This window comes from Natator depressus, chromosome 3, assembly GCF_965152275.1.
Source record: "Natator depressus isolate rNatDep1 chromosome 3, rNatDep2.hap1, whole genome shotgun sequence".
Classification (NCBI taxonomy): domain Eukaryota; kingdom Metazoa; phylum Chordata; order Testudines; family Cheloniidae; genus Natator; species Natator depressus.
Window position 1 is genome coordinate 163,427,002 of NC_134236.1, and position 24,475 is coordinate 163,451,476.

Sequence of the window (24,475 nt, forward strand, 5' to 3'; positions counted from 1 at the left end):
TCCTCACAGGTATCTTCCCCCTGGTAATCTTTTGTGCCTCAGACTGAGTGTTTTTTTCTGGGCCACTTCCTCTGGTCTGACCTTGTGGAACCCCTTCACTGTGGCTCTCTGTCTGGTTGCAGCCACCTCATTCTGGCTCAGTTGCAGCCTATTTATCCTTCCTGTTGTTAGCCTGCCCATAGGCTGCAGCTAAGGAGGCTCCCTTTTTAAGCCTTTTATTGTCTATTCCCTTGTACGGTCTATATACCCCATCACAGACCTGATCCTGCAGTGTACACAAGCAGTCCCAAATGAGCCAGATTTATCCACTGTGTTACACCACCAATGAATTTCACCCATTCTCCTCAGTGGAACTACTCACATGTGTAGGAACTACAGGTATGGGCCCACAGTTTCCTTATTATAGTAATCTCTATTGACTGTAAGTTAACTTGATTAGACTCCAACAGTTGGCAAACGCAAACATTTTTTTTAAAGAGTAAATTTGCATACCATGTAGGCTTTTCTGATCCTTGCCCAACTTCAGGATGAATCTCTTTATGATGTACAGTCTCCACTGGGGCGTGGCAAGAGGTATCAATATCACACACATACTTGCCTAACTTGTGGGGAACAAGCATTGTGTGGAGTGAGAGATGGATGTGTTTATCCAGGTGAGCTATTAACTGAAACATATTGATTCTACTGAGCTTAAGGTTATCTTCTACAGCATGCCAGGCATGCTTCTTATGAAAAGACACACGCTATTCCTACATTCTTCCACAATGACACGATCTGTGTGACCGATAGTGGCAGTTAATCCAGTATCAGTGATGGTAGCATCCTGATCTTGAATACTTCCTCTCTCTAAAGCTTCAAGTCATGGTGAGTGAGCGTCCTGTAACCTAGCTCTCATTCAGGGGCCTCATAAACCCCTCACTCTCTCCCTCACATAATTATTATTTAACTATTACTCTGTTCCTATGCAAATGCCTGGTTAAGATTTTCTGGAGCAGCTACACTTTAAAGAAAAGAAGTAAAGCAATTGTGGAGTGGGACAAAATTGGATTAGCTTCTGCCACCAATTACTAAAGAATGCAGAAAGTTCGATGTTTCAAGCTGGAAATAAGGCTGTATTTCACAATGGCTGGAATGTTCAGTATTGTTGAACTCTAGCAATAGCACAAACCAACCAGCAAACAAAAATGGCAATATCTCTTGCTCTTGGCTTACCAGCAATATCTTAGAGCAAATGAGGACTTGGCAAGTTTTTGCCCGAATTCACACTTCTGTCCTTAGGTTAACATGCTGTAGCATTTAAAAGGGATGAAAATAATAGGGTTTTACTTTTAAGGCCTGATCCGTAGTGCATTGAAGTCAGTAGAAAGATTCCTATTGACTTCCATGGGCTTTGGTTCAGGCCCCTTTAGAGAGAATTCTGGTGGCAACATAATTTTTCTCCTGCTGGAGAAAATTAGAACAGATAAAAAATGTAAATGTTAAATAAATTCATCAATATTTTTACAAATAACCCCAGTGAGTTTGCTCCACTGTTTATTATTGTTGGGAACATATTTTTTGTTGTTCAAACTCGTCAGATAAACCCCAGTTTATTCCTGAAAATGTTTGCAAATCCTAAAAGTTTCGCAAACTTTAGCATGAATGAGGATTCATCTGGAAAGTCATACCAGAAGTGTATTATTTGTTATACATCATTCTTCAGTCTCTTGTGTAAAGAGTTTCATGCGTCCATTTGGTGGCAGAAATTATATCTAAGATTTATGACTCAGGTGACAAATTACATACTACAAATAAGAAATAGCAGTGGACAACAAATAGTCAATGACATAGTTTGCAGGCGCCCCATAGGCTAGAATTTGAATGCATAAACTTTCTTTTAGACTCCAGGGGTACATACTCGGAGTAGCTATCCCATGTCACTACTCGCCGATGCCTGCGCTACCGCAGCCTCACTGCTAATGTGATGAGAGCTAGTGCAAGTATGTCTATACAAGCTGGGAATCACACCTCCAGCTCCAAATGTAGATCTAGCCATAGATTCAAGTGGATATTTCTCATCCTCATGTTTGGGACAGAGAGCTAGGCATTGCATTGGGAGGAGCTAAAATAAAATATTTCCCTTTGCATAGTAAGGCTCACCCCGTGGCTGAAGGCTTGTGCGCTGTTCACACCTGGACATGTCTCCAGGGTACCACATATCTGTACGTCATGTCACGACAGAAACTTTGCTGTTCAATGTCCTAATGTCATGTTGTTATTTACTTGGTGGCTGTGTGAAGCGCCAGTCAGTGGGGAAGTGGACTTTCAAGCAATTGAAAAGGGTAGTAAGTACCACTGCTTTATGGTATCCCTAAACTATAAGAAGCAGCAGCATAGGTAAGGAGGTGAGAAAGAAGAAACTTTATGGATATATCTGAATTTTGTTTCTATTAGAAATATTATTTTATAGTACAGAATTCATGTCATATAAAATAAACTCCATATTGCATAGCCACTGAAAAGGCAAGCACACATGGGTGCAAAAGGAATTTCAGGTAGAACTGAAAGACGGACTGGATTGTTTTATAATCATGAATAGTACTTGTGGCTATGGGACCTACAATAACAATAAAAGTAAACAAATTTCATTATTTCTTCACTCTAGGAGGTCAGAAAGGAATTTCACACACCCCTCCCCCATCCTCAGTGTTGCACAATAGGCTGGGTGAATCACTGTGTTTTTTCTCACAAGCATCAACTGCCGGAAACAGGATACTGAGCTTGATGGACCAGTGATCTAACCTGGCATGGCAAATCCCACATGCCAACCTCCTACACAACATGGTCACATGCATGCCATCGTGTTACATAATAATCGCATTAATAGATGTTTATCAGAAATGGCTTTTCCCCCTTTATTAGTCCATATTCGTTATTCTTTGATGATTCATCCAAAAGTGCTGCTTCTACACCAGCTCTGGGCCAGGCAGGCGGCCTTCCTTCTGGGTGCCTCACAGCACGTGAAACAAATCCAAGCAGCAAGAATGTTCGGACAGCGCAATAGGAAGAACGCACTCCCATAACACAGAAACACAGACTTCCACTCTTTCTCTATAGTGCTGTGCAAAGGATGTACATGTAAGTAAAGAAGATTCCTGGTGAAAATGAATATTCCGCTATGAGAATCAGGATTGACGCTGATTTCAACTGCAGACGTTGGCACGGAAAGAAATTATTTTTCAAACCCCAAAGCTTCCCCTGCTAAAGCAGTTAAGGTTGTATTTTCATGCTAGAAGGAAAAAGTGATGAAAAGTTCTTAAAACTGAAGAAACAAAATCCTTGATTCTTATCCAAAGTTCTGCAAAACAAGATCCCATATGCTAATGGCTTGGCTTAGGAAGAGGGATAAAATGGGTACATCTTTCTGTCTCACTTTTTTCTCCCTTTCATGCCTTTATTATTTTGTATTTCAGTTTTTTAAATTAGTCTCCGCAAGGACATTTGTTGAAACTTTGATTTTATGGAATTTTTAGACTTGTTCTTAGTTCATAAGAATCACATGCTTTATTAATTGTGGTTTTGTGTGTGTATGTGGGGCGCCACTGAGGGCCTCTGTCCAATTTTAATATGTCTTGCTACATTTGCTCATTTATAAGTTTTATACATTTATGTTGCCTTTCCCTTCACATACTAAATTGTATGCTCTTTTGGATAGGATCTGTCTTATTTATATGTGTGTAGCATGCCTAGCACAAAGGGGCCCTGAACCCTGATTAGAACCTCTGTGCACAACTAGAAAACCAATAAACAGACAGTAATAATCATGTAGCCATTATGGTATGTTGTTATTATTTGTACTGCAGTAGGAAAGGACTCCATTGTTGTAGGTGCTGTATAAACAAATTGTACAAGATAGCCTCTGCCTCAGAAAGGTTGCAGTCTAACTAGACTAGACAGAAAGAGTACGAGATATTGTGAGTCCCACTCCAGTGCCTTAACCAAAAAATGATCCTTCCTCTTGTTTTATAAGCAAAACAAATAGCTCAGAAATGAATTTAGACCCTGTTTCTGCACAAGTAATTTACACCCACGAATAGTCCCATTGGTGACTTAACTACTGAAGATCTTAAAAGAGCTTAATTTTTGTCCTGAAAATTCAGAGCTTGAAATGAATTGGGCAAAAAAAGCACACTGCAATAAAGAGATGAAGCAGACAGGCAACATTTCCGAACATTCTTGAAAATCCAAGTAACACAGGCAAAAATCCTAGACTCAACTTGCTGAACCTTATATCTCTTAGGACAGTTGGGATTACCCCTCCGCCCCTCAAGGTATCTTAGATAAACTCGAAGGAAAAATACTCCAGAGCTTCTATGTCCTGTCCTTTTATTGTTTCTGGATTCTCTAATAATTATATAGATGCAGACCAGTGCTAATTTTGTAAGGCTTTGCTTCTGTATGCAAACTAAAATAATTAAGGAAATCAGATCCATCGACTGCTACAGTGTGTAAATTGATGACATGCAGAGTTTCAGAAGGAATTTCCTCCCCATTAATAGCATTGCACTGCAGGCAATGAGCATCATGGGATTTTAATTATCTCCCCATGGAACATCAGGTATTCAAGCATCAAATGCTGGTCACTGCTGGAGGCCGGAAACCAGACTAATTGAACGAACAGTCTGATCTGGAATGAAAAATCCTGTTTGCTTATGTGGAGGGATTTGTTGGATATTTATTAAAGCCTTGCCAACATCTTCATCAGGTTTGGCCTCATCCTTCAAGCTAGGGACCAGTGGACTTCTGTAACCAATGCTTGTGGTGTCTCACATTCTGAGCCAAAATCCTAGGATCTGTTGGTAGTATTGTTTTAAGGAGCGGAAACCCAAGTCTGATGCTTAAACAGCCTTCACAGCTGGCCCATTGATCCCAAAGATGGTAAAACTTGGTATCTAAAGATGCTGAAGAGGGGATCTATATTTTCTCCTCAGAAGATGCAAGATGCAGAGCTGTCACAAGGTGGAAAAGGAGAACTCATGCAAATAAGCTCCTAACCCCTGAATACAGCATTCTCCCCTCTCTGGTCCCTTTCTCAGCCCCTGAATATTACTATGTTGCTGACACTTTAGTAATCCATTCATAGATGCTACAGTGGGAGAGACAGGACCTAGGATCAAGTCTCTGTTAAAAAAAAAGTCTTTATAAGAGGTTTGGGTAGAAGGTGTCTGGAAATGGCTTAGTCTTGATGTCATTGGAGGCGGCCGACATTTCATGCCCATAAGAACACAAAGAAGCCAAACCCCTTCACTACCTCAATATTTTCATGTCCAGTTCTTAAGATGGTTAGAATAGGCTCTTTCCTAAATGTCTTCATCAGCTAGGTATGGGATTTAACATTAACTTCAGCCACTTACTATACTAGCTCCACAGAGGCTTCTCAGACTCTTCACTGAGCCATGAGAAAGATTGAAACACCTGTTTCCACCATCAACACAAATGCTATCATTGTAGTCATCAAAAGTACAGATGGGCCCAAGCTGCAATATTCAGACCTGAGTCTGAATTCCAAACTTGGTAAAGTTCAGAGTTGGCTGGTCCTGGGATTTTGGTTTATGTTACAAAGAAATGCTTATATTTGGATCCAGAACCAGTATCATATTTTGAGCTCCCTCCAAAGTATGGAGCCATTCAGAACCTAGTTCACGGTTTGGGTCCATTTTTAATTAAAGGTATGAATATTAGTCTATGAACAGATCATGTAAAACAGTAATGGCTTGTCAAATCTGGCATCTGATGTCAAAAGGTTCTATTGTGCTTTGTTGTTTCTATAACTCCTTCAACTTTCACTTCTTGAACTGCATAGTTGAACTACACAGACTGTATAGGTTTCAGAGTAACAGCCGTGTTAGTCTGTATTCGCAAAAAGAAAAGGAGTACTTGTGGCACCTTAGAGACTAACCAATTTATTTGAGCATGAGCTTTCGTGAGCTACAGCTCACTTCATCGGATGCATCGGATGCATCCGATGAAGTGAGCTGTAGCTCACGAAAGCTCATGCTCAAATAAATTGGTTAGTCTCTAAGGTGCCACAAGTACTCCTTTTCTTTTTACAGACTGTATAGTAAGTCCTCAGGAAAACTTGCTTCTAGAAATTTCACAAGATATACTTGTGACAGATATATCAATTTCCTGCAATATCTTGCGGAGATCTTACTGTATTAAGATTATGTATGATTGTGGGCCAGGGAACATATGTACTTCCATATGGAAGGGTAACCACAACCCCTCCAGGAACTAATAGTGCGGGGTGGTTAGGCAAATTCACTCAGGTTGAAACACCATCAGAGATCCACCACCACCGAGAGAGAGACTCACATATACTGGCTCAACTGAATTATCTGGGGACCAACAGACAAAGAAAGGACTTTTGTATAAATAACCTGAGTTTAGACTGACATAGGACCTTCATTTTGATCCTGCGAACGGACAAGACTCCCTGTCCAAGTGGAGGGCCCCGACCTTGGCACTGACCAGAGCTATTGTGTAAATGGTGGGAGGGGGTGATCTGTGGTAAGCTTATTACCATGCACGTAGGTTATTTTATTGTTTTTAATATGTTTTTTCTATAGTTATTTTACCTTAAGAATAAATGTGCTTGCTTAGAAAGAGCCATGTGATATCTTAACAGTGGCAATTATAAATCCTAAAAGAATCCCAAAGGTGTTTTTTCAGTGTAGAATAGTTATTAATCAATCCCTAGATTGCCTGTTCCTGGCCAGGACTTAGGGAGACCCTGTGTAGTGACACTAGATAGCAATGACTGTGATAGCTGTGTTAGTCTAGGAGCTAAAGAGCTAGAGAAAACTACAGGGTTTTGCTTGCATCCAGCAGCCTCAGTAAAGAATCCCCGTAATGTTCATTACAATTAGAGCTGGCAATAACAAAAACAAAAAAGCCTTTTCCCCTGTGAAAGAATTCAACTTTCTGGGGGAAATTCAAATAATGGAAAACTTCATCTGAAACTGAAATATTTTGGTCAAAAACTGAAATATTTTGATTTGGAAATGCTGTGCCCATGTCTTAAGTTCCCATTCTCACCTATAGGCCATGCTCCCTAGTTGAACTACATGTCTCAAGATGCACCATGATCTCGCTGTGACAGACTGACAATGTCCTGTAATATACTGAACAAAACTTATGGAATTAAAGTAAATATTTAGTGAGTTAAGTTAAACCTTATTGAATTAGGATAAATACTTTTGGGGTCCATTGTATTACAGTGCAACTGGGTATGTGTTATTGTGACATTCTATGTACTTTCTCTAGTAGGGTGGGGAGATGCTAATGAACTTCCTCACTTGTCAGCCTTTGAAGCCCTGCCAGGGAGATAGACATGTACTAGTTCAAACTGGATTCTCCAAAGACCGACAAAGAAAAGACGAGATTAGACCAACTCGGGGCCTTCTTCCTGATCCAGCAAAAGGACAAGGCCCCTGGTCCAGGAAGGGCCCCGATCCTGAGGTCTCATAAGACTGTGTGCTTGTTCTGAGCTGAAGCTCTGTTGAACTTGTGACCACAAGGAAGCCCACAGGGTGGGGTGTTGAAAGACTGCTCTTGCCTGAGCCCATGTGAGAGCTGGAATGAACTCTGGTAAGGTTATAAGTTTGGGGGCAGGTTCTTTAATTTTTTAAAATACGTTTTCACTTTAATGCTTTCATCCTAAGAATAAAGTGGGCTCACTTAGAAAGCTCTGTGTGGTAACTTAAATCTGTAGCAATCACTCTGTTATCAGTCTCTGAAGAGAAAGCAAGCAGGTCTTTTTAGGCTGACTGTCTAACAGCCATGGAGCTGGAAGCCTGAGGGTTAGGTGCCCTTGCTGAACCACTGAGGGGAAATACAGGGGTAGCGGCCCTGAACTGTGACACGCCCCTGTTGGCCAGGAGAGGTGGTGCATCGCAGGAGTCTGTGGCCTTGGTGTATTGTAGGAGATACAGTGTAATGGGGGAGCTCAGCCAAAGAGGATAATGGGGAGATGAGGCAGCCCAACTAAAGCACCCGTGGCACACAGCAGCAGCATTTACAAATAGAAATATTTCAACTTTGGGGCCTTCAATTTTCCAATGAAAAATTGAAATTTTCCATGGATTGTTTTTGCAAAAATATTCACTTAGTTGAAAACCCAATTTTCTGTTGAAACCCAGTTTTGGTGGACAATTTTTGACTTGTTCTAATTATAACCGAACTGGGGCACAACCAGAATTTTCATCAGGAGGGGACCGAGAGCTCTCCCTCCCCTGCTCGACACCCAGATCCAAACTTTCTCCCCTTCCGTCTCCCCCTGCACTCAGCCCCATTCTCTCCCCCACTGCCTCTGCACTCTACCCCTGCATGCAGCTGTACACACACACTCCCCTCCCACTGCCTCACATGTGCCCCAAGCTCTTCCCCCAAATTTACCCCGCACCCAGCTCTGAGTTTTCTTTGCCCCACACCTAGCCCTGAGCTCGTCCCCCCACACTGCCCTGCACCCTGCTCTGAACTCTCAACCATCTCTGTGGCCTTCCCACCCCACACACTGCCCTGGGCTCTTACCCAAAGATGTGGTCAGGCTGAAGAGCATCATCCCCAGCAGATACCAGGCCGTTCTGGCTCCATCCAGACCTCCTTCTGCATCTCTTCATCCCCAGGAAGCACCAATAGTCCAGATCCAGTTCTCCTACCCCCCTCTCCTGGGCACTGGGGGTTCCTGGTGCCCCCTGCTTAGCTTCTCCCTGGGGACTAAGGGTGCCCAGTGTTCATGGGCACCGGAAGGACTACAAAGGAAAGGGGCCAAGCAGGTGTACGGGGGTCACAATGCCACTCAAATTAGGCCCAGCCACCCCTCTATCCTGACAGAGGGGCAGCTGGGCAAAATTTGAAAAAGTGGCATTGCAGATCTGGCGCACAGGATTGCAGCGCCACTCAGATTTGGCCCAGTTGATCCCCCATCATGATGGAGGGGTAGCCGGGCCAAATGTCCAGCTCCAGTCAGGGGTTAAGGCAGGGGCCTGGATCCCCTGACTCCACCCCTCAATTGTGACCCTGCGATTGATTCAGTCTCTTCTCTCCTGTGAAAAATGCCGAAGAAATAAGAGCTACAAGAGCCACTCTGGTAAATGGCCTGAATTTGCTGACCTCCCGAACACACTACAAAACCCATCTGTTTAAGCCTGCCTTGGCAAAGGGCTGAGGCTGCTGAGGGTGAGGTTTCTCTCTGGTGAGAAACTGCCGTGAGGTGAGTAGGTTAAGTCATATTGTGCTGACGACAGGAAGGAAAAGTGCTAACACTGCTCTGAATGATTTATAATTTTTAACTCTGGTGTTATTGTGTTTTTAAATGTATGCCAAGGGCACCTAGAGCTTTGGAAATGTGCCTCTTGGGGTGGAGTTTCTTTTATACTGAAATCTAAATAAACTACATTGAAATTCCGGGGGGAAAACAGGAATATTTACAGCAGAGAAACCTACTGTATAAGATCATACATGTCTGATTCACAGTGTGTACTATGTGGTAGCCCAAGGAAATGCAACAATTGAATTATTTAAAAATTATTAAATTAGCACTTAATTAGATCTCACTTTTTATTTAACTCATTTTATTCTGTAGGTAGAAATATAATTTAATTGCAATAGACTGATCAGAATAAGAAATTAAACTCAAACAATTATTTAAATATAGCCCCAGAGTGGACTATAATTTAGGACTGTCTGATGTATTGGGCTTTTTTATAATATAACATTAAAACTAATGGGTAATTTGTAGGGTGCATACATATGAAACAAATTAATTCTAAGGCCCAATTTTTACTGTATATCATGAAACAGAATGCTACATCTATATTCATATAACACCACTGAGCAACAGTACTTTGAAAACTAGACAAGAATTCCACTTAATCTTACATTATGTCTAAAATGAAATACACAAGGGGGTAGTTGTTGTTGTTGTCATAAGTGTTTTAATCAGTATTGCATCTGGCAAGACCTATGAAGGGCTTAGAACCCTTTCCTTATTCCAAACACAGAAGTCTGGGTTAATTTGGCCTACTTTCTACTTGCCACCTGGTATTTCTATTGACCTGCACTGTCCTCTAGTTTTGGCTGTTGTATTAAAAATACAGGAGGGGGAGCCAGTTTAAAATCTGGTTTTGTTCCACTGATTGCCTCACTCAGTCACAGCACTGTCAGGGCTTCTGTTACTCTTTGGACCCCTGAAACGTCATTAATTTCCATTTCAGGTGGATGGCCCCTTCCCTAAAAAGGGCTCCTACATAAGAACCTGATCCTTCAAGGGAATGAGCACTTTGTGACAAGTACTGAGTGCTTTCCATACTCACTGACCTCAATGGGAGATAAAGGCGCTCAAACAGGATCAAGCCCTAATGGCCTGATTTTCAGAAGTGCTGAGCAATCTCATTTCCCACGAAAGTTAACTGAATGGCAGGAGTTCAGTGAGTTTGGAAGCCAGCCCATAAGATTTCAAGCGTTAATGAGCAAAAAATGAAAATAAACCAACCTAACCAAACCAAAAAATCTTAATATTTTGCCTAATTTCCTGTGTTCTTATTATTTTCAGTTAAATGAATGTCAAAATAAAGTGTGTGTGCTTTTGAAGTACTAAATTAAAAAGTACACAGTCACAATTAGCCCTGTCCCAGTTTAGAGAGATGGGAAATGAAGCTGGTGTAACAGAGGCATAGGGAAGTTTGGGTATAAAAAATAAAACTGCTGACTGAAAAAACACCCCCCCACACACACACTATTTTCTTTTCTTCAGACTTCAGTGCCATAATGGGATTATGGCTCCACAAAGGGCACACCAAGGTAAAGTCCATGTCATCCAGAAATGGGAGCAAGCAGTTTTCACAAAAAGACAAAAATAGCCTGTTACCTAAGAGCTGAGCAGCTCAGCTGTTTGTTTTTTACAAAAAGAGGAAAGGGAGCAAATATAGACTGACCTGGCTTCTGGTCTGTCTCCATTCTTGACCCTGCAGTCTCTCTTTTATATATGATATGAAATTCATTTTGCCGGCAAATGAGAACACCATGGAAGTTTTTGTCATCAACAAGGGTCGAGGGCAGGCTAGAATGAATAATTTAATGGGACTTCTTCATCTCTAAATTCTACCACTTTGTGAAATTCTGTGAGGAGCTGTTGGATTCATTTTGTAGCATCTCAGTGGCCAGCTTCTGAAATATGGTGTGAAAATCTGTATAGGGAAAATACTATATTGTTATCAAAAAGAAAAGGAGTACTTGTGGCACCCTAGAGACTAACCAGTTTATTTGAGCATAAGCTTTCGTGAGCTACAGCTTACTTCATCGGAATGCATCCGATGAAGTGAGCTGTAGCTCACGAAAGCTTATGCTCAAATAAATTGGTTAGTCTCTAAGGTGCCACAAGTACTCCTTTTCTTTTTGCGAATACAGACTAACACGGCTGCTACTCTGAAACCTATATTGTTATCGTTATTTGTTTGTTTAGTGCTAAAAATGTGTACAAGGCATAAAACATAAAGACAGCCCTTTCCCCAACAGGCTTAGAGTCAGATCCAGGCACATGTACCATCATACCTGTGTGAAATTACATTGACGTCAGTAGGTCTCCTCATAGGTGCAAGGATCCCTCCATGCTGAGCATTTGTAGGTTCAGGGTCTGAAAGACAGACACAGAGATGACATGAAGGCCTTGAAAATGCAGAGGAGGGAAGAACTTGAGGTCTGTTTTTTTAAAAAACGTACTTGTTTTTAACTCACTTCTGTGGGCAGCATGGGCAATGAGTCTGAGGAAGGATTTGCACAAGGGGAGTCTGGTTTCTGTGTTCTCCTGGCCGCGCACAGGAGGGAAACTGACTTGAAGTGAAGAAGCTTGGGGTAATCCTCACAACCATAATTCAGCTTCTGGTTGGGCTTCACCTAATCCATGTAATCTGAGGCTCTTTAAAGGGCTTCCCAGGATGAGCCCTGTTTGAAATACAAAGGGTAGGTGGTTTTAAAAGGGCAAAAACTGTTTATCTTTATTAACTGTAAATTACTGAAGCCCTGAATTATGGCCATTAATAGAACAAAACTACAACACTCATAGTACCACTGTAAAAGAAACATTCCAGAAAAGTGGGGAAACTCTTGAGAAAAAAATAATGAATATAGAAAACTTAAACCCCTTCCCCCACTGCCATTAGCAATACCAGAAGAATGAAAATCTTATTTGCATCCTGTCTGATAGATCAAAAGATCAAGCTAATTAAGTAGCTGTTATTGTTAGGAATGCCTTTTAGAAATGAAACATTAAATTGTATTTAGCACTCAACACCTACACACCAAAATACATAACCCAGATGAGCTAATCTTTAAGACTGGAGTAGAAATGAGCTAATGTTGTTAGGGGATTGTATGCACAATATGGCAAGAGATCAATAAGGATGGAGGGAAAAAAACCCACCCCAAACTACTCAGCTGCTAGCAATAAAGAAGCACCAAGTTGCAAAATGCATTAACTATTTCTTTGACTTGTTTCTATTCTATATTCAGTTCAGTTTTATAATGCAGGCTCGCACCTTGGCTCCAGTGCTGCAGCATGTTCATTGCGACAGTACGTTCCTCTGCAATTCAGAGCTGCTGTGTAAAATGTAGTAAAAACATGTTCCCTCTGCAGAATGATAGAAGGACATTTGTAATGCTGGACAGTATGGAAGCTGAACTGACAACATGTTATATGACTTTTTTTTAAAAAATCCCCAAACCTAATTTTAGTTTTAAAAGCATGAAGCTGGCCTCAGAAGCCAAGCAACTGAATTTGTGAGCTGTTAAATGTCAGAGCTGACCTCTGGGAGTTTGAGGAGGGATGATGTGGTGAAGGGCAGGCTTCAGGTCATGTTTTATACAAAAAGTTTAATTGTTCTGGCTAGGAAGCAAAAGTGACTCATTTACTTGAAGTGGGTCCCTATCTCCCAATGCAGATTTTGAATGGGGGAGGATATGGCTAGCAATAATATCTTTAAAAGAATTGGACTGGTTTACTTCAGTATTTTAACTACTTCCATACAGATTCATTTGTTTTGGACACATAATTTGATAGTGGTCCAATGATAGCAAAACACAGTGCCTTTGTCACCCTTTTTGAACCCAAACAAGTCTTTTCACTGTGTTTAAAGCAGGGAGCTTTTTTGCCAAAGAAAATTGTATGCTATTGGGCCTTTTCTTAGCCTTTTATTGAAGAATGTTAATTAGTTTATAGCTATATGGACTGTAAAGTCATCATGACACCAAGTTTGTGGTATAGTATTTTCCAGTTGCATTTTCTTTATTGTCTCAGAAACTTCCAAGTCTAGATTAAGCATGTGCATTTTGAATGTGGCTAAAGATGAGTAATGTGAAAATAAATAAATAATCCCTCACTCTTTGCATACCAAGTACAAAACTAAAATAGTGTGGGGATTTTTCATTTCAACTCAACTTGGCTATGACCTGTTCCACATGCCTTAACTCACCAAGTTTTTGCCACCTGCTCAGTCTTGGAGTTCCCACTGCCATCACTAATCCACTAGTCCCCCCTCACTCCACTTTAAAATGAAGAGCCACTGACTTGTCTTGCCTCTGAGAGGCCATCTTAGCAGAGTTCAGGAGCTGCAGGATTGGGAGGAGCAGCACAACAATCACAAAGATGGGGGATTTTTAAATGATAATAATGCTTTAGATTAACCACAGTTTAACCACTACTCTAGTGGAAGTCAACAGCAAATCCAACACTGACTTTGTTGGTGCTGGATGAGACTCATATAGTGCCTGTCTCCTGTGAATCTCAACACACTTTATAAACATGAATTAATTAGGCCTCAAAACAATCTCTGTAAGGTAGATAAAATCCATTTTACTGACAGGTAAATTGAGGCACCAGGAGGTTAAACAACTTGTCTAAAAGTATGTATCTAACAACAGAACCTTGGAGCTCTAGCTCCATTCTCCAAGCCTAACCAGTACTCCACTCTGAGGTTCAAATGCTATGAAATGTGGAGACGAAAAAAGAGAAGAGGGATTTGTAGGGTGAAGGTATGAATGAAAGAAAGAGCATGGGATGGTAAAAGCAGCAAATGGACCTGGAAAGTAGTAAAGATGGGGCCAGAACGCGAAGAAAAATAGGGCATGTACAAACTAAAAGGGAAGAAAGTAGAAATTTTTCAAATTTATTTTTTGTGACATTTTTCTTTGACGAATAACCCCTTCCCTCCTCCCCCCCCAAAAAAACGCAGACAAATTATTTTGCTGGAAGTTTTTAGCTCTCTTATATAGAGCTGGTCAAATTTAAGAAATAAATTTAAAAAATAAAATAAATTGCACAATTTGTTACTGGCTTTTTGACCACTGTGTATGGAAGAAACTCCTGTGTTTTTGGTAGCTCTTGGCCACCACAAAATGTGAACACAGAGCACAATCTAAGAATAATATATGTACAGCATATGCCCACTATGTCCCGTGTCCTGTACCATTGAAGGCAATGGAAATGTTGCCATTGACTTCCACGGGAGCAAGAACGAGCCCTAAGAGCTTGATTTTTCAAGCACTCCATACACAGTACTCCCACTGACTTTTTAATACATGCAACAGTGGCAATGCTTAGAGTTGGTTACACAATTGGTGGGGTTTTCAGGGAAATTTCTGACTTTTTGGAGAAAAATTGAAAGCCAAAGATGTTCATCCAAAACCCACAATATTTCAGACAAAAACTTCTGCGTTAAAACCAAGAATTTAAATTTAGAAATGACACCACAGTACCTTATCAGAGTTACAGTTCTGTTTTCTTGTGCCCCCATTCCCTGATAGGCACTGAGTTCTCTGACCAGACTACATCTCCCATGATACATCATTGTCTCCCTGCTTGCTAAGCCATCACAGAGCATTATGGGAGTCCTTGGCCATACTGCTTCATGGGAAATGTAGACCATCCTGGGAACCTGGCCCATAGAGGAAATTGAAGGCATGAGGTACCAAAACTGCATCTCCCAGAAGGCACTGCAGCAGGGGTTTTCAGTTTGAGGTTTTGGCTGAATTTTTTTCATTTTGTCTGACACTTTCCAGGGGGAAAAATCATTTTACTGAAAGCCCAATTTTTCATCAAAAACAAATTTGATGCATTTTTTTTGACCAGCCCTTGTAATGACCCCTGCTTTCCTCCGCTCGATTTTTGCTATACTTTTAAAGTACGTAAGAAAAGAGGCCTTAATTTGGGTTCCCCAGATGGACTACATCTCCCATGAAGCAGTATGGCCAGGACTCCCATAAAGCACTATGATTGCTCAGCAAGAATGAGAAAATATAAATAAGACATATGTATGCAAATTAAAAATGGACCCAAGCAGCAAAATTTGCAGCCATAATCATATTTGCCAGCCCATTATAGAGATAAGTGGGGGCCAGTCATAAAGATTTGGTCTGGTTTCCCCAATGTCAGGTGTGCATTAAAGCATGTTGTTGGTGTGAGCCCAAGTGTAGTATAAATGTTTTCATACACCATACCATGCACCTGTACCAAAAAAACCCTGAGTTATCAACTGAAAGGGCATCCGTTAAAAAAGAATACACTATAAAGAAAAAGACACATCTGAGTACATCTTGTCTTATCTCTCTATCTGGTGAGTTCTGTTTGTGCCTGAAAACAGTTTCACTTTGCTGGAGTTTGTTCCCATGAATAGCTTCTTTGATTTCAGTTAGAGCAGGATGCTCAATAAAAATCTGGATCCAAAGCCTTGATCTGGTTTGCAACCTATCATTATAATGGACTGACTCCAAATACTGAATCTGAATAGCTCACAGTTTGAGAAAGTTCAGAATCTGAGCTGGAGTTCACTCTCATGAAGAGAGGGAGAGTGGTTGTGCAGTTAGAACATGTCCCTAGTCTCTGTTTCCCAGAAGCTGGGAATGAGCAACAGGGGATGGATCACTTGATGATTACCTGTTCTGTTCATTCCCTCCAGGGCACCTGGCACTGGCCACTTTCAGAAGACAGGATACTGGGCTAGATGGACCTTTGGTCTGACCCAGTAGGGCCATTCTTATGTTCTTATTAATCTGGGCTGTAGGAGGCATGGGTTCAATTCCTGTTCTGCCACAACTATCCTGCATGAACCTGGTCAAGTCATTTAGATTCTCTGTACCTCAGTTCCCCCTCTAAAATAATACTATCCTACTGCATAAGGGTGTTGTGAGGCTAAACGGGGAACATATAAATTCCTTTATAAAATAATTAGGGATTAGTTAGATCTGAAGGTTCAGTTCAGGCCATCACTAATTTTAATCTACAATCCCCTCCAAGTTTTGCTTTAAATGCTGTATTCTCACCCAAAACCTAAAAGTGAAACTCAGTCAAAACCATGCACTTTCATTTAGTTCATATCAAATCATGTGAAACCATAAATCTTCCCAGGTTTGTTCAATAGATTTTATGAACCTAAATCAACCTTTTGATGTACCCAGTCTGAGACTTGCGAATGGAAGAAAATATGAAAACAGGTGAGTTTCCCATTGTTCCAAATTGCATTGTGAACACTTTTCTTGGACTTAGCTGACTCAACACCTCTGAAAAGTGGAGACTGAAATTCTAACCCAGATCCAAAATTCACAACTAGTCCCTATTGCCATGACATGCTGGATTCAAACACCCAGAAACTTTGGAAGCCTCAAAATCAAGAACTGTCAGAGCTGTTCCCTTTCCATTTATTATGTTTTTGACAATATCTGTTAGGATTTTTCACAAGATGTTTTTTAACTTTGCTTGTGGCTGCGTATCATTATTTCTCATTCACAACTGGATTCCACATTATTCCCTCCTGACAGGGTTTTATGAACATTTCCTTATGTATAAAAAGCACAAGCCGTAAGAGACCCAATTACATAAGCAAGAATGAATGTGTGCTCTGATATGAGAGAAGCAGGTTGCATTATCTTGATTGCATTTCTTTTGAAGGTGGAACTTGTCTTCCCGACCTCCATCTGCCATTCAAAATCTGCCTGTGAAAAAAAGAATCCCAGAAAAGCCAAATACTGAACTTAGAATATGTCCATACTGCAATCACCAGATGTGATTGTAGCTTGTGAAGACATCCCCCAGCTAGCTTTAATGTAGGTAGTTCAGGTACCAAAGCGGTGATGCCGCAGCAGCCTGGGGTTCTGCATGCCAAAAGAATACTAGCCCAAAGTAATTATTCGGAGTTCTGGGCTGGCTTCTACAGCCCACACTGAAGCCTGCGCTGCCACAGCTTCACTGCTCCGGTACCCAGGCCAACTAGATTAAAGCTAGTTCATATATGTCAACATGAGCCGCAGTCACGCTCTGTGATGGCAGTGTAGTCATACCCTTGGACAGTTAAATACTAGCACTAAGCTTTGAATGCATACAACTAGTCTAAAGCATTAAGTGTTAGCAGCCAATGTTATGAAATGTGGTAAGAAAATGTGCTAATCATAGTGCTAAAGTGCTTGTCCATAACCATCCATGGACATGGTTTCTGGGCTCCTGAACTGAACAAGAAATACAGGAGGATATTTTTGCCCTTCCTTCTTAAGGGTATCACATTGTATGTTTGCTTCTGTGGATGCCTGCCAGCATCCTGAAAAGGGAGACAGCCCTCACATTAATCTCCTTGCAATGGTTGTTTCATGGATTTGTTTGCTCAAGACTTGTTAAAACTCCTAGTAAAGATACGCTCTCTAAACGTAACTCTACAGGAGAGTGCAGGGGGCTGAGATGATGGATTTACTTGCTCAAGGGGATGATAAAGTCAGAAGAGTTTAATGATATCTGGTGATGAACCTCAATAGGTTCAGTGTTTTGTCCAGGTGAGTACTTAAAAGCTTGGATACTTATTTGGATCTCTTGGCTCTGCAAGGTAGAAAGCTCATGGGAACAATCTCTATCCTGAGATTTCTTGTACATCCTGTTTCTCTTCCAGCCAAAAATGAAAGGTGAATGGACTTTCTTGCATTATTTGAGCACTGCCACTACCAGCCTGAATGCAGATGTGCACAGGAAAATGAAAAATAATGGGTTAAATTCACCATGGATTACTCAGGCTTCTACTGGCACAGGCAAGGGTGCAGGGCCCTGGATGGAGGACAGCCCAAGTGATGGAGGTTGTGGAGCACAAGGCAACAACTTCCGTCTTCATTGGAGAACCCATAAGGAATCAATGCAGCCCATACACTGGGGGCCCCACTGGCCAAGATGTGGATGATGCACTTTTTCAATCAGCACATCTTTGCTGCACCCTTCACCAGCAGGATTTCTCTGGAGCCCTGAGCAGAAACTAGAGCTGCTCCCATCTTGTGAAATCTCTAAGGAAAGGCAGCGGTGTAAACACCATGGTGGCGGCAGGCCTCTATAGCTTACTAGGGCCAACACAGCATCAGGATTTTTTTTTTCTGTAGCTCAAAAGAGATTCGGGTTGAATTTGCGGTAAAGGCTCTGTTCATTCCTTATTTGAGACCAATGCATTCAACCAGCTTTGGATTTCACATGGCTATTATGAAATTAGTGTCCTGGGTAGCTTTTGTATGAGGTTGCCCTGTTCAATTTGCTTTTATGATCTAATAAAAGACCAGCAAGCACGACTTACGTAAGTATACAGAATTAGAATGGGCTTTTCAAACTATTCAGTAAGCATTTAATATACCAGCACAGGAAGCATGATTTTATAGAAACTCAACATTGTACCTTGTAATGTGACTTATGCTCATCACTGGTTATTGAATTTATGTTGCTGGGGACAGGGCACTGAGAATGTCTGTCCTTCCACTGCCTTTCACAATATTGTTATTTATGAGAATGTTGTGAACTAGCTAAAGCCTGGTTTATATGAAGTGTTTGGAAAGGCATTTGCTATAATGAATGTGTAGTGGGGGAACGTGGAATTTTATCAAGTAACACAGGAGCAGATACTGTAGGGCAAAGAATTAGGAACAAATGAAAACATCTGAGGCCCCGTGTTATTTTAATTCTAAGGAAAGTAGCTCATACTGTGCATGTGACTTTCATTTTTAAACTCTTCCCCCTCCAGTGCAGATGGACAAAAACTTAACATGTTGTTCTTTTTATTTTTTTTCCATGGAAGCGAAGAGCTAATATTTTAGGAAGAGATTTTACAAATGCAATTACAGCAACACACTGTAGTTTAGTTTGCACATGGGTAAACACATGCTTTCACACCAAGGGAAAAGTTTAGCTTGGCACCTGGGACTGAAAAGCATGACTCCAATCTCACTTTAAAGCCAAACCTGCAGAAACTCAAGCCATTTCCAAAAATAACATCAGAATTAGAGACTTGAACCTCCTCAGACTGGTCATGCTGAGAATGATGATCCTGGGGACCAACAAAGCTACTGAGTCCCCTACGGAGACTTTGTGCATGCTGATTTTGTGTTCCAGCCATGCAGAATGAACCATATTTCAGCAACTGAATACAAGAATAAATGAAATAAATTCAGTTCCTAGGGTTTTTTGTTTGTTGTAAGTATGGACTTGCGTTTTTACCTGCAGTATCATGGCAAGCCTAGCAGAGCAAACAAGGTCCTATAGTAGGTGACACATTGTCAGGGGGAAGTTGATTACCATGGGCTCAGCTGCAGGTTTCCTACAAGCCCTGAGTATCTGTCGACATCTATCTTAGGTACTAATATGGCCCCCACTGCTATGGTGTCTGACTGTCTCACAATGCTTAATACATTTAGCCTCACAACATGCCTGTATTATCCTCTCTTTACAGATTGGAAATTAAAGGACAGAGAGGCTTAGTGACTTGCCCAATATCACACAGAAATTCTGGTGGAGCAAAGACCTGAACTCAGATTCCCCAAATTGTAGGGTAAGCCCCTAACCACTGAACCAAGTTTACTCTACACGTAGTTGCACTTCCCCAGGTACAGATTTGTCATGTTCTGGGGTGCAATCCGGACCAGGGAAGGGTTGTGTCACTGCCTGCCCTGTAACCCTGGGTGCCTCACAATGCTTTGCTGCTGTAGCTCCTAACCTGGGCTGCTCATCTACCATCATGCAGGTCACACCCTGAGTGTCTGTGGATAGCTGCAGCCCTGGTCCAACAGCTCTGACCCCAGCAGCCTGCCAGCAGCACACCAGTCACTGGTTTCTACCAGCCTTGGTTACAAGTAACCGATGACCCCAACAAACTCCCATCCCGAATTTCCCCCAAACTGTGTACCCTGAAGTGTCAACCATCTCCTGGATGGCTCAGAGAAATAATAAAGTGTATTGCTCCTGTAAAGAGACAAAAACCACATCACAGCTTATTAACTTAACAAGGGTGAAACTTCCTTTTATTTAAACACCACTGAGTAGGTTTATAGTAAAAATTAAAAAAATATTTAACAATAGGTCTTAGGTTAAGGGATTCGAAGTAAAAAAAATACAATTAGAAAGGGTTACAAGCAAATAAAAGTGAAAGCACACATCTTAAGGTCTAAAACTTAATCTAGCAAGATATAGGCATTGTTCAAAATGGTGTCTCTCAGCAGTCATTCTTTTTCCCAGCCATAGCTAACTTTCCCTCAGTCAGGACCTTCCACAAAAGTATAAGGTGCTGGCTTCCCTTGTCTTCTTAGGTGAAAGATCTTTGCCTAAGCAGGTGAACACTTATATTCAGTTCCAGAGACTTCAACCCCCACCTTGGTTGGAGGACCCATCTTTCTCAGCTTACAAGAGCTCCGGCCTCATGTGTCTGTCTAGTGATGGATGCCAAAGATATAAGCAAGGATAGAATCTATCTTTCAAAGTTCAGTTAACTTGTTTCAAGAGGCAGGATGACCTCATGCTGTTCTTCCCTTCTTGTGGACCTCCCATCCGCTTGCTGATTTTTATGTAAATAGGGCTTCCATTGTTTTTGGACACCTTGTCTAAACTCACTGGAGACAGGTATTTAAAGCATGTCTACACTACCAAATTAGGTCAACCTAAATACATCGGCATACAGCCACTGCAGTAATTAAATTGTTTTTGCATGTCCACACTCCTTATATTGGCAGTGTGAGTCCTCACCTGGGATGCTTGTACCAGTAACAGTCAATATAAGCCACAAAGTGTCTACGCTGACACTGTGTCGACCTAACTACATCAACTTTGACTCTACATCTGTCATAGAGGTGGAGTTATTAAATCAGTGCAAGCAACATTTTAGTGTAGACACTTCCATAGTTAGGTCAACGTAAACGGCCTTATGTTGACCTAACTCTGTAGCGTAGATCAGGCCATAGTTGTGACATTCTCTCCTGTCTGGGCAGACTGTAAAGCCTAGTATCCATGAGTATCCTTATATACTGTTAAAACATACATTTCACAATGCTATTAATCACCAGTGGGTCATTAACTTTCAAAAAAGACTTCACTCTATACACTTTTACAATACGGTAATGTGGTATACAATCCGTTGTTTATTGCTTGAGGTTCAGCCCCCTGTCTCTATAGACCAGAAAACCTTTGAAATGGATTCTTCTGAAAAGTGAAACCCAGACAAAGCTTCTCTCTCCTGCTGGGCATGGACGCCATGCTGTCTTCTCCCCCACTTGTTGGTATGAGGTTTGCCTCCACCTGTTGTTAGCTTGTTGGGTCTGTTTACTGCTAATATGTAAATTGACGTAAATACACATTCCTTTGTTTAGGATAGACCTATTTAACAACTCTCCCTGATGTACCTGGTTTACACACATTTTAGTTATAATTCCAGGATGTATTAATAACTCTTAACACCCATTGTGTGCATATATCACACAAGAATATTAATGACCAGTGAGTTATTAGTCTTCATATGATGCAAGGAGTATTCTGTACAAAAAGTATTACAATGGTGTGTAGGGTGTGAATACATGGGTGCTTAGTGTCACAGGAATGTGATACACAGAGTCACTGTCTGGTTCCTCCCTTTGCTGCAGTGGAGGGAAGTAGTCTGTACCAGCCCTGTATATGGTGCAGATTACTTCCCCTGGTGCATGGGGAGCTGAGGGGAAGGAGGGGAGCCACAGCTACTTCCACTCCCTGTCCAAATGTTTGATGCAAGTAGCCCACATGAGGAAGGAAGGAAGGAAGCTCTTTTTCGTCCCCTTACTCCCCTGTTCAGGACCATAGCCACAGTCACAAACTGGCCCTCAGTGGTTAGATACTTCCTAGCCTTTATGTGGCGTCACAGAGGAGGAGAGGAAGTCAGTACCACTCCTTGTGCATCCCTATAAAGGCCAGCTACATTTGCAGTCCTAGCATACACAGAAGCCAAGGAGCTATGCCCCAGATGCCTCCCCCTAGGAGCAACTGGACAGGTAGAGGCAGGAACAAGACAGACCCTTGAATCCATGCCCCATGTGCCAGCCAGCTGGACACACAGGGGGAGGATGCTTCACTCCTGACAGGGGTATTGCAAATTAGCCCGCATCCCATACACAACTGGGGAGCCACCTCTTACTGTGGGCTGTATGCCCACAGCAAAGCCTTGCCCAACATTATTTAACATTTAGTATATTTATCTGGTGGCACAATACGTTTTGATTTTCCCATGTATAGAGATTCTGCTAGGAGAAACAACATAATTCACACTAACTATTACAGATCCTGAGCAGCATAATAAACCAGAGTGATTGATAATATGCATACACCCCTGTGCCTTATTATTCAGCTCTGCATAAAAATGTTTACGGTATGTTAAGAAGGATGTCCTGACAACCAGAATCAGTGTTTATGAAACTCAAGACCCTGTCCAAGAGCCTCCTAATACAAATTTTCCTCATCAGAGGACTGGTCCCTATAGTTCACTTCTAGACATTTTCCATCTCAATAGACATTCTGTTTTGCACGTTTTGGTAGCTATTTAAGCTACTTCATAGGAGGGGCAAAAAATAGACCAGAAGGCCTTTCCTAAGGCCAAATCCTGAAGCCCTGACACAGGTGAGTTTTGTCTGCATGAGGACTGACAGTATGCTCGTTTTCCGCATTCTTTCAGTACTCCTCTTTATGCTTGGCATTGTTAAGTAGCCCTATACACATCGCTTGCTGTTTCCCAAAGCTTGGGCCCACAGCATGAAAAGTAATGACTGGGTGCTAATTATAGGCAAAAAATATATAACTATTGTGGCTGCACAGAATCCCTATGCTGCAAGTAACATGCCCAGTGTACCGTGTCTCGGGGCAAGGACTGTAAGCCCTTCAGCAGCTAAGCCTTGTAGGCACTAGCTCTAGTGGATCCCAATAACCACTCAGACACATGGCTAAGGGAAAGGTTATTTTAATAGTGCTGGCAGGAAAGGGAAAAGTTGCCAATATCCTAGGTATAGAGGCTTAAGAGTTACAGTTCAAGTGAATAATGACGGTTCTTATCTAGGTCCCTAGGACAGTCCAACTGAGAGTCAGGACAATTCAGTCCTTGTGCCTGGGTGCCCTTTCCAGTTAGTCTCTATTCAAGCAAATAGGAGCTTGCAGGTTTCCAGGCCAGGCTCAGCTAGAGTCTCTCATAGGGCGTAGGGTTGCCAACCCTCCAGGACTGCGCTACAGTCTCCAGGAATTTAAGATTAATATTTAATTAAAGATTATGTCATGCGAGGAAACCTCCAGGAAAGCATCCAACCAAAACTGACAACCCTACATAGTGGCCCCACTGCACTGGCTCCCTGCACAGCTGCTGTTGCTACCCCAAAGTCCCACACAGATCTGCAACCAGTTGTGATGTCTGGCACTCACAGTCTGTTCCACGAGCGACTCTGTCCAAAGTTCCTGGGGACTTCTCTCCAGCTCCCTGCTGCCAAGCGTCTCTCACTCACAGAGAACCCAGCCACATCCTGGTTCAAGGAAGGGGAAGTGTAGTGGCGAGGAGATGGCTGATGGGAGATGTAGTCCCCTGCTTTGCAGATCCATCACAATTGTTTACAGTGCTTCAATATCTTATAGTGCTACTGAATGCACCACTGAATCCAATAAGACCTCTCACATACTTAAAGCTACTTAAATACCTTGCTGGGCCTAAGTGAATTGCCCAAAATCAGGAGATAATGAGTTGCAGATCTGCAGAATCCAGATGTCTTGACTCCCTGTGCCTTTCCTTCAATATTATCTTTCCCCTGTTGGAAGTATAGATAGGAATTCAGACTCAGTATCTTTCTAAATTATTTCTGTACTGGAGATGTGCGAAATGGTAGAGATAAAAATAATAATGATCAAAACTTTGGCCCCAAGCTAAACATTAACCCCATTCCTTTTCTGAAGTACAAAACATTTCCACTGACTTAAAAATTATTTTGTCATTTTCACATTCATCTTGATTCTGGCCAGGACTTGAATGAGAAGTGCCAAAATACTGTAAGAAAGGATGTTCTTGCAGCTCTAATGAAGGCTTTCACTACTGAAAATCTCACAACAAAAGCTGTTTTCACAAGATGTCCAGTCAGTTTTAAAGGTGACAAGAAGTTTAGACAGTAT

At 41.7% G+C, this 24,475-nt stretch overlaps 1 long non-coding RNA gene across 1 annotated transcript in view; it reads right to left on the bottom strand.

Annotated features, from left to right (window-relative positions):
* The window catches only part of LOC141984176 (uncharacterized), a 112,386-nt gene extending 88,547 nt beyond the window's left edge, over window positions 1-23,839 (bottom strand). Inside the window, exons 1-4 of the long non-coding RNA XR_012638674.1 lie at window positions 23,741-23,839; window positions 12,576-12,667; window positions 11,776-11,982; window positions 11,593-11,674 (exon numbers count right to left, since the gene is read on the bottom strand). This is a non-coding gene — a long non-coding RNA (uncharacterized LOC141984176). The remainder of the gene's footprint in view (window positions 1-11,592; window positions 11,675-11,775; window positions 11,983-12,575; window positions 12,668-23,740) is intronic.
* Between the last annotated feature and the right edge of the window lie 636 nt (window positions 23,840-24,475).